Source organism: Caloenas nicobarica, chromosome 5 (assembly GCF_036013445.1).
Source record: "Caloenas nicobarica isolate bCalNic1 chromosome 5, bCalNic1.hap1, whole genome shotgun sequence".
NCBI lineage: Eukaryota > Metazoa > Chordata > Aves > Columbiformes > Columbidae > Caloenas > Caloenas nicobarica.
The window spans coordinates 53101145-53116285 of record NC_088249.1 but is presented as its reverse complement, the minus strand read 5'-3'; the positions used below and the strand labels follow the sequence as shown (position 1 = coordinate 53116285).

The 15141-nt window shown below is 43.5% G+C and overlaps 1 protein-coding gene across 1 annotated transcript in view; it reads right to left on the bottom strand.

Annotated features, from left to right (window-relative positions):
- Positions 1-9306, bottom strand: part of PTPN5 (protein tyrosine phosphatase non-receptor type 5) — an 80500-nt gene extending 71194 nt beyond the window's left edge. The window contains exon 1 of the mRNA XM_065636153.1: positions 9236-9306. The gene's annotated coding sequence lies outside the window, so the exon portion shown is untranslated. The remainder of the gene's footprint in view (positions 1-9235) is intronic.
- Between the last annotated feature and the right edge of the window lie 5835 nt (positions 9307-15141).

Here is a 15141-nt window from a genome sequence, read left to right as displayed (position 1 = left end):
CTGCTTCCATCCTTCGTTGCCCTGAGGTTGAGGCACTGGTGCCCCTAAATGTCCTGTGATACCCCACTCTGTATCCTTCAATATTTCTGCTACCTTCACAGAGGTGCACCTTCAGAGTGCCTCAGGCCTTGGCTGCAGCCAGGTCTGTCCCATTTGTGAACTCCAGCCAACTGGCAGTGAGGCATTGGAGGATCCCCCACAGAGCATTGTGGCTCTGTGTCCAAGTGAGAGCAAAATGGTATCAGGGCCCCAGGGCCATGCCTCAATCTCTGCTGCTTGGCCTCTGTCAGCTCAGCATTGATTACTACCTCCTCAAAGTATCCATCCACGGAAAAAACAGTATGTTTCTTCTGAAGTCCAGCTCTGTGGCTCAAAAGGCAATGGCAGTCTATTATGACTTTTCTTAGAGAGGAAGCCGGGTATAGTAACTCAGGTCCTAGGTCAGGACTCAGGACCTTCCTACTCCATGATATAAGACTTCACACATTAAGACAGTATTGTCTTAATTTTACTTAATTGTATTAAGTATTTGGACAATACAAGCTACAAAAGGGCGATATATATACATGTACATGAAACATATACTCAGGTTTGAAAAGCTTATCCATTCACAACATTAAGACCCTCCAAGTCAACAATCAAGACACTGATCCCGACTAGCAATTACTGATTAGAAATCATACTGTAACTTAGAACCTTGCCTTTCACACACTGTTGTCTCCCCATACAAATCATGGTGAGCGACCCTCCTGCACAATTTCTCCCTTTCTACAAACAGGGTAAGTCTATTAGCATGGTAAGTCAATCTTAAGAAGGATTTGATCAGAGAGCAGACAATGCTCTAGAAACAAAACAGTTTTCTGGTTTCTACCATTGTACCAAATGGCATCTTCCTATTCACTTAACAGCTGCCTTCTCCAGTTAGATTGCCCCGTTGATCTCAGGGTGTCACACATCACTGAAGGGAGCAGAACTTGCTATCCCAAAAGGATGAATGCAGCACCTCAAACCATCGGTGTATCACTACTATATCCATTTAACCTATCACTGCCACAGTCTTAAAAATTAATGAGTTCTCTAGGGAATATACAGACATAATGCTCAAAGCAAAGGAAGCTGCTGCCAATACTGTTCTCCTCTCCCTAGACACCACTTCAAGTCAAAGGAGAATAGCAGCTTTTGCCACCCAGTAGAGTATCAGGATGCTTTCACACAGAAAAAAAATACCTATGCTTGTGTGGACGGGCCTTGAAATTTCACAACCTGCAAGCCATCCCCATTTAGTTTGATCTTGTTCCCTCCACCACCTGGGGGATTTCTGCCATCAGGTTCAACAGGAAGAGGAATTAAGCTTAATTTTGGAGTAACTTCTGATGTTATCTGGGTCCAAGTTTTGTGATGATGCTAAACCTCGCATAAAAATAATAACCTGCATACAACTAAAATGATTGCTTAGTTTCTCCAGCTCTAGCACTGACTTGATGTATCACTTTTCTGTACAGCAGTTAACAACACACCCACAGACATGATATGGCATATACAGAGAAACACAGGTCAGACAAGTTATTTATGTAAGGCCTGTTCTTTAAGGAACTCTCATACAAAAGGGAACCTCAGCAGATGGGGCTCTGCTTCTGCTGCATATTCCTCAAAGATGAACGCCTGGCAGGTGTACAAGGGATAGGAACAATTGCTCCCTCATCCTTTCCAGCCCTTGCTTTTCGTGGCATCACTGCACACACAAGACACAAAAGACAAAGAGCTTCTTTTGCCTTCCAATCCTTTTGCTTCCCCAAAATCACTCCCCACATCAACCAGTGCCACTGAGAAACAATGTGCCAGAAAAAGGTTTAGAAATCTTCAAACAAAATGGGTTAAGCATTCAGAATTATCATCGACAGCTCCAAAATGACACCATAAGAGATTAGCACAGCAGATCAGCTTTAAAATTTACACTAACCTAAGGTCTGAGATCAGTTCCTTAACAATATGAAAAAAAATGCTTCTCTAGGACAAAGGATCAACATCATTTAAATCACTATGACTAGCAAGCAAGGCTTTATCTAACCTGACATGATAGGGATCTCAGATTTCTGCTCATCTCTATCTCTGGTAACTTATGAAGCATCAGCTCCTAAAATCATGAAGCGACTGAAAAAGAAAGCTGGCAACCACAAGGAGGTAGACACAATCCTTAAGTTCAATATTTCAAGAAATGGCCTAGAAACAGCTACACTGATTAATGTGGCATTTTCCAGGACCAATACTGGTTTCAAGATGTCACTTCCAAATAGCCACTGTGTTCTCAGAATCAGAGAGCATGATGTTCATAGCAATCGCTAACAAAAGAGGAACAAAAACTAGAAGCAAATTATTATTTTATGTACAATGTAGTGGTGGCCATCAGCTCATTTCAGTCCATGATAAAGTCCCTTACAAACAAGGCATTATATGTGTGCGTGTCCCCTTCTATTACTGACAGAGAATTCTCAACAGCCAGTCCTTTACCAGCTAACAACATTCTAGGCTAATAGCCCATAATAAACTTGATCCCGAGGATACTGAATGTCATGAAAGCAAAGTTAACCACCAACACTCCTCAAAAGGCTTTTTGTCCAAATCTAAAAAAGATCTAGAAGTTACTACTGCTGTTACTGGTATATAAGGCTCTAGAAGACTCTTATCAACCTGTGAAAAATTGTCATTAACTCTCAAAACTTACTGGAAATCCTTATCCCTTCCAAATGCACTGAATACCTTGCTTAAGGACAAACACATAACACATTGTAAGAAAAGGACTAAAGAAATCACAGCAATGCAGTATCTATCCTAACCTTCCTCACAGTCTTTCCTCCATTCAAAAGGATAAAAATAGAATAATTTTTTCCAAAAAAAATCATGTTAGATGCCACATCAGCTACTGTCTTAAAGCAACAATGGTAAATATTAGTGGGAAAAAAATACAAAAATATTTTAAGCAGCCGCATGCAGTAATTTCTATATAATCTCCCTGGTTCTAGCTACTTATACATCATCTTTAATTATCTGGGGTGTGTTCATCTGCAGGTCATCACATATTGAACTCCTTTCATTTACTTCAGCTGACATAGGTAATTAGCTCTCCAGAGGTTTGGAACTTCTCATTATCACTCATTTTTTTGCCTCAGCTACTTGTTTCTGCTGAAGCACTCAATTGCCGCTATTTTTATGCTAAACACAGACTTCTCCCAGCTAAGTTGTTCACTGGATTTACGGGCAACCTGCTGCATACTGTGTCTTCAGAAATTATGAATGTAGGCGATCCTATAGCTTCCAGGGAAAAGCTGCTTCTTTCATACTTTGACAACATCAAACAGAAGCTGCTAATCTGAGAGGATGTAGCGGACAAAGAGCGCAGTTTGCACTTCCATGCTCTGAAGCCTTTGTGGCAGAAGGTTACTCAGTTCTTTGTGAGAGAAAAATACATAGCTAGAGGAGATGACACTTGGGCTGGAGGTGACAGACACAGATGGAAAGGATGAGAGCCATGCGCAGAGCAGCAGACTGGTATAGGCTGAAAAAATGAAGGAAAAAAAGCTCCAAGTTTCAAGGACAGTAAATCAGCTTAGAGGTCTGCTCTCAATTTCTACTTCTCTTCGGTATCAACAACCAAGGGAGTAAGTGGGATGCCTTAATAAAGCAAATTCCCAACTTACAGGAGACACTATTCCAGCTAGCTTTGGACTGCCTTCTCTTCCCAGTGTAATCAGCAATCTCATAGGCACAACTTTACAAATCCCAGGCCACCAGATAAATGCCAGTAGGCTCTGACAGAACACAGTAAAGCCAGAAACACTGATGGCAGGACCTGACTTTAAGCAAGCTCACCAAGCAGAAGAAAATATTTTTCTAAATCCTGGGTACCCAGATAACCGTCTCCTCTGTCCAAACACAAGAACCAGCACCATGCCTGAATCAGTATCTTACCACTGGCACAATTTTTTGGGTTAAATAAAACCTTTATGAAACATTAGAGTCACGCACAGGACTAACACAAAGCAGCAGCTCTCAGTTTAATCTAATGCAAACTAATATATTGTAATCTAATCCACTCAAGGGTAACAGACTGAAAACTGATGGTCTGAGCTGCACAGAATACACTGCAGATAAAAGATATTGTTGCTTAATTGCTGGTTCTCTCATTACATAGTATCACTACAAAACTTTAGAGCACTGAGTCTCCATTTGTGATCTGCTGCCCACTGGCACCATGCAGAACTGTGGCAAATGGCCAAAACTATATTCAGTAGTAAGACCTACAGTGTTTCCAATCAAGAGTTTGAGGGGTTAGGGTGCCAGAGAATGCATATGAAATTCAGAGGGACAAAGACAATGTTTTCCCTAAAAAATTCAGGACACACACTTGTACATGATGCTTAAAGCACAAAAGAGATAAAAGTTAAAAACAAATGGCACTGCCTACTTTGGGGAAAAAATACATAATTAAGAGACTAGAGATGTTAAAAAACGTACATAGCATGGAGAATGTTACATACGCTTGCAGTAATTTACCACAAAGAACAGAGCACTTAAGGGTCTGAAAACATAGCTTAAGACAACAAATAACGGGCTAAAATACACACAGCATTTTGGGCAGTCATGTCCTTATGTATGTCAGCGCAAGTCAGGCATCATGTAAGTATGTGAGAAGTTCCCCTCTAATTTGAAAGAGAATGTTAACTATTTTAATTATGTGGCCATTCTATAGAGGCTCTGAAGTGCAGAAACAATCAGCAGCAGAAAAAAATAGCCATTACATGCCTTTTAGTCACAGGATTTTTTACAATAATTCACAAAGCTCCCAGCAGCTTCATAACAAAGCAGTCACATCTGCAGTTTCACAGAAATGATCATGTCTGTGCCAATGTTTCATCTTACAAATGTTTGCAGGCTCTGATTTCCATGTTTAGAAGAAGACTGAAACAAGCCAATTAGTTAAATTATTCCACCTCTCTGGCTTGCTATTCTCAAACTTGAGGAGCAAACACTTCAGTCAGTGTAATGGAATGGTGGCAGTGATCTGTACTGGCAAGGGAGGCCTTGCTCCTAAAGGAGACAGCTACGGCCAAGCCCCAGGCTGGTAATATGCACTGTTACTGAGACTGAAAATGAGGGAACAGATGTTGTTGGAGTACCAAATGGAAGATGTTCTGGAAAAGAAAATAAACAAATCCAGCCATACTCAACAAGTCGAGGTACAGGACAGAAGCAGCAAGTCTCTGTTCCTAAAACAGGCTCCACAGAACCATCAGAAAAAAAAGTAACCTCTGATGAATAAAATGGGTTCGCTTTCCCAGAATCTCTGGATGATGCTAGAAAAAAAATATTCAGCATATTTTATTTACCCATATTTTTAAAAAAATTAAAAATAAAAAACTAGGCAAGTGTAATTCAGTGAACTGACAGTAAATTCAAAAGTGGTATCATATACCCAAGCGAACGCTTTAAATAACATCTCTGGCAAAACAAGTACTCTCATAAGAGACAGTGAATCAAGATGCCTAGCTTGCTTATAAGTGCCTTGACTAAACGGTATGACTTAAACCTTGCAAGAGTAGAGAAAAACGAAACCTCAAGCCCATAAGGATTCTGCCATTAGCACACCTGCAATAGCCTGCTTTCCTTATTATTTTATGGAAGTATACGTAGAATCATAGAATCTCCTAAGTTGGAAGGGACCCACAAGGATCGAGTCCAACACCTGTATTTTAAATAGCCCAAATTTTGGTTGAGTCCAAGACAACACTAGGAGATGCAAAATTTCATTACTGATTAAGAAACACATGGAACGCATCCAGGGAGGTCCAGCTGCCTGCCTTCTAAGTAGGTATCTACCCAACAGCAGAATTGTCAGAATGGGTCTCCAAGAGTGGCTATGTGGAAAAGCTGGTGCTCAAGTGTTGCCACCACAGCTGCACATGACAACTGCCAACCTACAACAACTGCTGGTGACAATCCAGTTTTCAAAGACCAGTTGGGATCAGTGAGCAGGTTCAATGAGCTGTTCTGCTCCCCAGTACTTTTCTCAACCAAAGAAGAAGCTTCTCAACTCCTGTCCCCATCCCCTTACCAATCACTTACAATTGTCATTCTATATGTGAAGTAAAGCTGTGGTCCTGGCAAGCTGCTAAGAGGCAGGAATTGAGGCTACAAAAAACCAACTGAAATTAGGTAAGAATCTGCCTGCCAGGGAAAAAAAAAAAAAAAAAAAAAAAAAAAAAAAAAAGAGAAAAAAAAAGTCTAGTTACTGTTGGTTTAGCCCACCTCAGCTTTTTGAATCCTGCCTTCCAAAAGGATCCAAAGCTTGTTATACTCCAGTGGAGCCCTCCCTTATCTCACATCCATATAATATTCACCTTTACCTAAAAAAGTCTGCAAAGCTGTTGGTTGCTAAAGATCTCCTGCCAGTGAAGCAGTGGGAAGGGGAAAAAGGTAGTAACTGGAATGACCTGCTTTTACAGACTACAATTCATCTATTATGAAAATAGTTATTATTTATAGCACCTGAGAGAGACAGCTCAGAACAAACACCCTCAGCATGCAAAATTGTGAGCTTTTTTCAGTAGTTTTGATTATTCAATGATACCTGAAAAAACTCTCTGCATATTTACAAAATGCTAGCATCTGTATTTCCTAACAAACTCTAAGATACCATTAGAGGCTCATGATATCACTGGTGTTACAAACAGAATGTGTTCTCCCACTGAAGAGGAGTAGCAACTACCTGCAGGGAAAAAGGAAATGTTTGTCTCTCAGGATAGAAACCATAAGGATTGCCACTTTCTGGGGTATGGAATTAGGGAAAAAGTGAGATATAACCTCATTTTGAAAGTGAGGTACACATTTGTTCAAATGAATTCATCATCTAAGCTGCCCCTGCTAAGAGGTGAGATCAGCAGAGAATTAAACTATACACTAAACGGTAACATAAGTAGTATTCTGTAGTTTCAATAATGAAAGAAGGTATGCACAAACTTAATATTAGTAAATACAAATGGTCCCATAGACTTTGATTGATTGAGTCTTTAAGGACGTGAAATTTTCAAGTTTCTGCATCTAAGAACGTCAGAAACAATATAGGTACATTATGAAAATAAAACGAACCCAAAGGAAGTATAGATGAAATAACGGAAGGTAATCAAAACATTCCAAATTATATTTCCTCAATAAAAATTTGTTTTCTAAAGGACTTTTAATTTAAAGTTAAATCGCAATTTTAGAATATTTTTAAACTCACGGGCTAATACTGAATTTATTACAATACTTCCTTTGACTCCCATTTGCAATTATTTCATAGGCTGATATGGTCCTACAATGCAACTACTCCACTGTCAAATACTTAGGAGCTTGACAGGAAAAACATAAATTACAACTCGTGCATTGCAAAAAAAATCTAAAATACTTACTGATTTTTACCAAAATCCTTATAAATAATTTCCTTTCTCTTTTTTTTTAAAGCGCAATTTCCTTCAAGCATTTTGTTTGTTGCTTTGCATACACCAACAGTTCCCACTGTTCCATGTCTACTCCTTTGCCATTTATTTTGAACAATTTTATACTTTAGTGACTTAAGTTTAGAGATTAGTGCTATTCTTACACCAATTTTCAACATCTCATTTGTAATGACACCTAACACAAGTTATCTTTACCTGTACCCCTTGCATTTGAGTACAGGGTATACATCTCCAGATACACAGAGCTCATAGGATCCAGGGAGATTTGATTTCTAGGTATAATTCTGATTTCAGTAAACATGCATTTCAAGAAGTAACAAATGTCACAGTCACTTTTCTGCTGCACTAGTAGTACAAGATGCATCATTACCCGAATAAACAGCTGCAACTGTAAATAGAAAGTATTACTCTAAATAGAAGTATTCTGTTCACTATACAGACACAGACCAAACAAGGGAGTGGACTTCTAAGAGGACATTTAACCTTAACTTCTCATATTGGGCTTACAGGTTAAAACACAAATTTTTACCAAAGCACATGTACTTTGAAGATCTTAGTGCTTTTATTACACTTCAGCTTCATTGTTATTGGGCTCATTTTGTCATTTATTTTCCTTTAGGTTTAGATGTGATTTCACCAACTTCTGCAAGAGTAATTTATATCCAAGAATCTGTCTACACAAGGGTACCTACCAGAGTAGCCATTCTGAATATTTAGGGATATACATTTCCATGTTCACAGTCTGCTTCTGTAAGAGGTGTACATGTGAGGAAAATAAGGTTGGTGCAATAGCGTTAGCAATTTCCATATGTAGATTACTTCTCCATTTCCCAGTGAAATACATCGACCTCTTGCATTTCTCAGGGTCAGATAGAAATGAATGAATTTGATCACTGACTACTTATAAATAGAAATATACTTTGCAAGATTGCTTTCTGCGTTCACTGTTTCTTACAAGAACTGTGCAATGAAGGCGAAAGGAAATGGAAGATGGAGACAAGATTCTTCCACTTTTTGAAATGAAAAAAATCTAAGTCCATTGACTTGTCCACTAAAATATCCACTAATATCGATCCCCCCCAAGCAATTATCAATCTTATATCTGCCAATTATAGTGTTACTTTTGTATTTAATACTGGAGTTATAACCGTGTAATGTATTTCAGGCACAATATACAGTGTTAGTGTCCTAGCCTCCTGACCTGTAACCTGTTTCCTACTGACAGGACCTTGTACTGGAATAAAGGTCTCAGTGATAAAAAAAGACTTCGCAAGGGTACAGACATCACTCATATGAAATATTTTGCATGTTTCATGGCATCAGTGATTTCACGACCTTTGTCAACTGCAGGTTCCAAATAGACTTCTGCAAAGGAACCAACAACTTTGGAACACGCAGCTTTCAAAACTCAGACTCCTTTGGAACCAGTAGTTTCAGTCACGCTGTAAAGCTTACAGCATCCATTTCCTAGATTTCGTAGCAGTGCTAGAAATAAAGTAGTTCAGAAATTATGGGTGCAGATCTCCGGTTCACTAGGGTAAATAAAATTACTTCTTCTAACGTAGAGGGATTAAATTCACACTCACATGTAGAAAAAATCTAGTTGCTCCACAGTCAGCGTAACTGAATAGAAACAAATGCCACCTACACAGGTCCCAAAAGCAGACTACAGCCCACTAAAGTTTCTTCAACACAACAACTTCTTGTAAAGTCAAGGACATCTAGTCCTCCTTAACACTTACAGTTTCAGTCTAGACTACGATGCCATCTTATGCTGCCAGTGTCTGCCAGGAACTCTGGAGTTCTATCCTCCATCAGCTTCTTTAAGGAACATTCTTATCTTGCACAAAACTGCTGTCTTCAGAGTCCTGGGAGCTCATCAGCACTTCTAATGAAACATGATCTGTGGACAAACAAGCAGTAGAACAATTCTAGCGATATATGAATTACAGCATTTGAATAACTTTAAAAAAGCAGTGTAATTATGACTAGCCATGTCATAGCTTATGCAGTTTAATGAAGTGGTGTAGGCACACAGACATCAGTTTGGACAGAGACACGTCAGCTGCATGTGTGACAGTGGGCAAAATTAGCAGCAGACTCTGAATACTGCAGCTATTAGTAACTTCTCATTGAAGCATTTAAAATCTGTCTGACCCTCTGACACATCCAGAAGTACCAAATTTGCAGTCACAGGATTATGAAGATAGGTATCATCCTAAACAAATTCATACATATGAAAGATATCACATGCAGTTGTCTCTCTTCCTAGCACTCATTGCTATTTGAACCCAGCATCACATATTCAATTCTTTTAGAAAAGATGGTCTAAATGGCTTTATTATACTGCAGTGATCAACAAGGCTAGTCTGAAGGTGTTTATCTGGTGATATATATGGGGGATCACAATCTTCCTGTATCTCAAGTGAGTTGTTTATGCCTGAAGGCTGAGTTTGTGTCAAAAACAAGAGCTCCCATTAGCACCTGCAGTTGTTCGCACTGCTATAAAAATGCAGGTCGCACTATCTAGCTGTTATACCCATAAGCACAGCAGTAAAACACATAATAAAACTAGTTATGATAAGGAATCACAACGAAAAAAGAAACTTTTTTTTTTAAGTGCTAGAACTCTGCTTCTTAAAAATATGAGATAGTTTGGGCAGCTACCTTTGACCTTAAACAAGGGTTGGACTGTTACCTTCTGCTACACCAGCCTCTCAGAGCTGCAAACAGGGATCAGAGCCGCACTGAAACAAGTTACAAGAAGCTGCTCCTGCCCCAAACAAGTCAGGAGTCAGGTTACATGCAGCAGATCACTAAGCAAGGCAGGGCTAAGAGGAAAAAAGAACATACAGAACCACTTACTGTAATTCTAGCTGGTCACAAATCAGGAGTCTTACAATGCAGGAGCTCAAATCTGACTTCTAACATACAAATTAGTACCATACTAGCTCTTTAAAATGTTGCTCAAAACCACAGGTCAGGTTGGTTCCGTATCAGTAAAGGATGAGTCTGAAAAGACCCAAAAAATAATTACTGTGCCTGAGCTCCACAGTGAGGTGGTAAATCCTGTCACCTTCCAGAGACTTGCAAGACCCTTGCCTTTCTTGGATATGATAGCTTGCTCACTATGTGGTAGCACACATGCATATAGCATACACATACCCTGCATCTCTTCTGGCCTTATTCTGCTAGAGATGCTTTAATACGAATGAGCTCTTCAGTTCTTAACTTTCATGTTTTGTTTGCAGGGAGTCTCAAATATCCTCTAAAGTAGAAACATTTTGTATCTGAAAACTAAAAATAAACTCTTTATAGCATCAGCTTAAACCAAGAATCCACGTGCTATCATAGGTTGAATCTTGGGTGCCAGTTACACTTTGCTGTGGTCTACACAGAATAAGAAGCAAACCAAAAGAACTGCGATAGCAAAATTCTCAGCGATTTTAGTGAAGATGGGATTCTGTAATGCAGCTTTCAGAAAGCTATAATGCACTAAGCCTCTTCTACAAAAGCCTACAGGGTTCTAGTCTCAACATCCCACAGGACAGAATGATCTGGTCAAGCAACCAACAACCCCTAGGAAAACTCCCCGACAATTGTGAGGTAGAGCCAAGTGAGTGGAATTCTTTAACATAGTCTGTTAGGCAAAGTTACGCATTTTATTCTGGAAACAGAAATTTCCTAATTTGTACATTAACTTCACTCCTTTTGTTGAACAAACTTAACTTCCTTACCTCATCTCCTCTGTTGAGAAGTCCAAAACAGAGCTAAATGGCTGATCTTTTTAGGCAGAGGCAGAACGTCAGTACAGGGTTTTTTTTTTTTCCCTTGTGCTGCAAATCGGTGTAATTGCTGCTGCTGCAGCAACATCTGCCTTTCCAGATACTGAGAAAGCAGATACTGGAAAGCATCCTGCTACATAATGGAATTTTGAGATCCAGAAAATAAAATAAATGCTTGTAAATAACTTTTCTTCCCTCTCTCCTCCACCCCTTTTCTTTTTAAGCATAAAGGGCATAACAGAAAACAGCTCTTCCATTTCAAACCAGTTTAGGTACTTAGAAGTTGAATGTGTTTAATTGCTTTTCTGCTTTGTACCTTATCAATATTAAAATCAAAAGATGCATGCTATAATCATTCAGACTTGCATTCTTGTTGGTGTTCTACCATTTATCACATTAAATTGTTACTAAATTGATAGTCTTGCTATTTAAAGGCTCTTGTTCTAGTTTCACATGCATGACATCCAGTTGGCAACTCTGTCTGCAGTGGAGTGACAAACATTTTAAAGCTTAGCATTACTGTTGTGGTTCAAGGGCTAAGTGAGAAGTAAAAATAGATAAATAACCCAAACAAACAACGAAACACTACAAAGAATAATGCCCATTCAATTATAACAAAATTAATTATACAAGGTAACACGATGTGCTTACCTTCCTGCATGTATCTACTGAAAACATTGGGACTCATTATATACAAATGTAAAATAAGAGTTCTAGTGTCCATTTTATTCACATTCAAGTCAAAAGGCTAAATTTTCCCTCAATGGGCACATACTGAGTCCCTGAACTCTCTCTGGCTTCAGATATACAATCCTAATTCAAACACATCAATGAAAACATTAGCAAATGCATTGCCCTGTGGTACTCCAAAGGAACAAATTGGAAAACAAGTATAGGGCAAGCGGAGAGAAAAATTTTGACTTGAGATATTCCATACAGTAAAATTCAGCACTCTGTGATGTACCACACAACTTCATTTCTTTTGAGTCTGTAATTTATTGCCCTAATGCAAGTACAGAGTCTGATCCTCAGCTGTAAATCTTTGCCAATTAGGTGACAGCCTAAATTTGCCAATTATGTGGATCCAAACCTCAGAAGCTTTGTCAATAAGGCTGTAATACAAAGGCTTAACTTACTAAATTTGTTTTCCTTTCCAAATATAACATACGACCACAGTCCCACTAAATCGTAATTGCATAACAAGCTAACCATGTGTAAAGTTTTAAAAAATCCTGTTAATTGCAAATAAGCTTACAGGGCACATATGAAGCCTCTTCTGCCCATAATTCCACCAAAATCCAGCTGCACATAGGTCTCCAGCTTCCCGACACTATTACCTACAACGCCAACTATCCTGCTCTCAGCACTGCCATCTAGCAGAAAGTGGCAGTGCACCATGGGCTGCCTGTCACATCAGCTCAAAGGCAGCAATATTCCCGGAACGCATCGCAAAGCTGTTGCTGCTACTAAAATTTTAACTGCAGCCAGTAGTTAACTACCGACTACGCCAGCCTGAACGCAGCCTCCCCCAAATCCCCCGGTCCTTCCCGAGCGAGATCCGCTAAGCGCATACACCAGCGTCTACTTCGCGTGTCTTGGCATATTCTTTGGCGGGGGAAAACGGGGAAAATCCATATCGCGACCACCCAACCCTGCGCACGCCGCCACCACGCCCCGGGCCCGGCTGAGGGAGGGCGGGGAGTGGAGCGGGCGCCTCGGGGGTGTTATCGGCGCCGGCGGAGCCGGGCTGCCGGCCGCCCTCTGCGCTGCTCGCAGGTTCCCGGGCAGCTGCGTGGAGCCCGCGGGAGCTGGCACGCACCGCCGGCTGCTCTCCTCTCCCCTCCCCAGCCCCTCGCCCGGCTGTCCCTACGCGCATCGGCCGGGCCCAAGCGGCTTGCCCACCTTCGAGCACCGTCCTTCCCTGGGGGACTGGGCAGCTGCTGTTGCATCTCTCTCCGTGCAGTAGGATGAGATGAGAAGCGGCTGCAGGAAAAGCCAAGCAAGAGACCTGCCCTGCCCGCCGCCCCCGCCTCCGGCCGAAGGCGCAGCCGCCCCCCGCAGCCCCGGGAGCGGCCACCGCAGCACGGCACAGCCTTACCTCCCCTCACTGGCTCCGGGGATCTGCCGCCGCTGCCTACCGTGCCCGCCCCCACCTGCGCCGTCCCTCCCAGCCTCGCACTCAGGTGCGGAGGAAGCACAAAGGCAGAGCCGCTCGCTGCGGTGCGGAAAAGCGCGGCGGGGGGCAGCGGGCCCTCGCAAGCCGCGCCTCTCCCCCGCCGAGCCCCCAGCCCTGCTGCGCACTGCACCGGCGCTCCCGCCGCCGGCAGCCGCCCGCACCCTCCCCGCCGCCCAGCGCCCTGCCCGCCTCAGCCCGCTGAGGGGCGCGCGCGCCGGCCAGCCGCCCCCCGCCCGCGCCCGAAACCGTTACGACCGTTAAAACCGTTACAACTTGCCCCAACGTCTCTCCTCAAAACCTCCTCGCCCCAGCCTCCGTGGTGCGGTTGGTGCCGGGACTAGGAAGCGCCCCTTAGCCTCGGGAAGATCGCCAGCCCCAGGGAGACCTGAGGAGGACCCGCCACCCCACGTACCCCGCGCCATTGACACGCACACCGGGCGCCCCTCGGAGAGCAGCAGGGGCAGGCAGCCCCCTCCGCCCGCGCGTGGCCCCCGCAGTCCCCGGCAGACACGTACACGAAGACCGCCACAGCGCCCTGCCTCCTCTGCGCCGGAGGCACACACCCGTCCGCTCGGCACTCCCGCCAGACAGAGCGGCCGCCGTTCCCCCCACCCCGTCGCCGCTGAGTAGGTGTGTGTGGAGGGGAGACAGGTGCTGAGCGGGCAGGAGAGGAGCCGGCCCCCCCGCTTCCTCCCGAGGCGGGAAGGTCTCTGCAGATGCCGCCGGGAAGGGCTGGGAGGCTGACAGCGACAACAGCCGCCCCCTCCCCTCAGAAGGCTGTTCTCCCTCCTTCTCCCTCGCTCGCCTTCTTTGCAGCTCGGCCGCTTGACTGACAGGGAGCCTTCCAGCGGCCGCCCACGCGCGCTCCCGTTTCCCCCGAGTCGGAGAGAGAGATGGCGAAGGAGAGAGCATGAATGAAACAGCCAGGCAGCGGGCGGGAGCGCCCGGCGGCGGCCAGAGAGCGGCCGGCCCTGGCCCGCGGGAGAGCCGGAGCCGCCGCTGCCGCAGGGAGGCCCCAGGGGGCGGCGGGGCTCCCCCCAGTAGGCCCAGGAGTGTAGGACGGGGTGCCGTGGGTATCCCTGCGGCCCGGCCTCCATGCCCCCAGCCTCCCCTGTGAGTTTCTGGTCCCTGAGTGAGGGGAGCCGACAGCCGCAGACTGTCAACTCCTCCCCACCGCCTCCAGTCTGCTCAGAGGGGGCCGAGAGGACATTTCAGGGTGCAGTGAGCCCTCCTCAGGGGTTTGTTCCTGCCATTTGGCCCCCAAATTCCTGGGGCCACATCTGAACAGTGGCTAAAGCACATTTGCGTAGTGCAAATGTTTTAGCTAGTGTGACTCTGTGATGAAGTGGATGAGGAGCGTGCCTCTTGTCAGCTCGAGTTTGGATGAAAAGACTCGGGGCAGGAGGTGGAAGGTTGGTGCCTTCTCAAACCAGAGCCATGACCATGGCCTTATATGTAGGCAGTATGGCTGATTCTGCATCTCCTATAAACCTACTTTGCTCCACCAAAGGCAACCCAATTTATATTGATTAAAACCTGGCACCTAATCACTTAATTCTAGGACTCTTGTCCAGAAGAGGGAGGAAAGGATCTCAAAGATTGCTTTAAACCTACTTGTTTTTTTCCAGTGATTACTTGTTACTGTGGGGTAGCCTTGTGATCCTTTTGCTTCTCAGAGCGGTTGTCC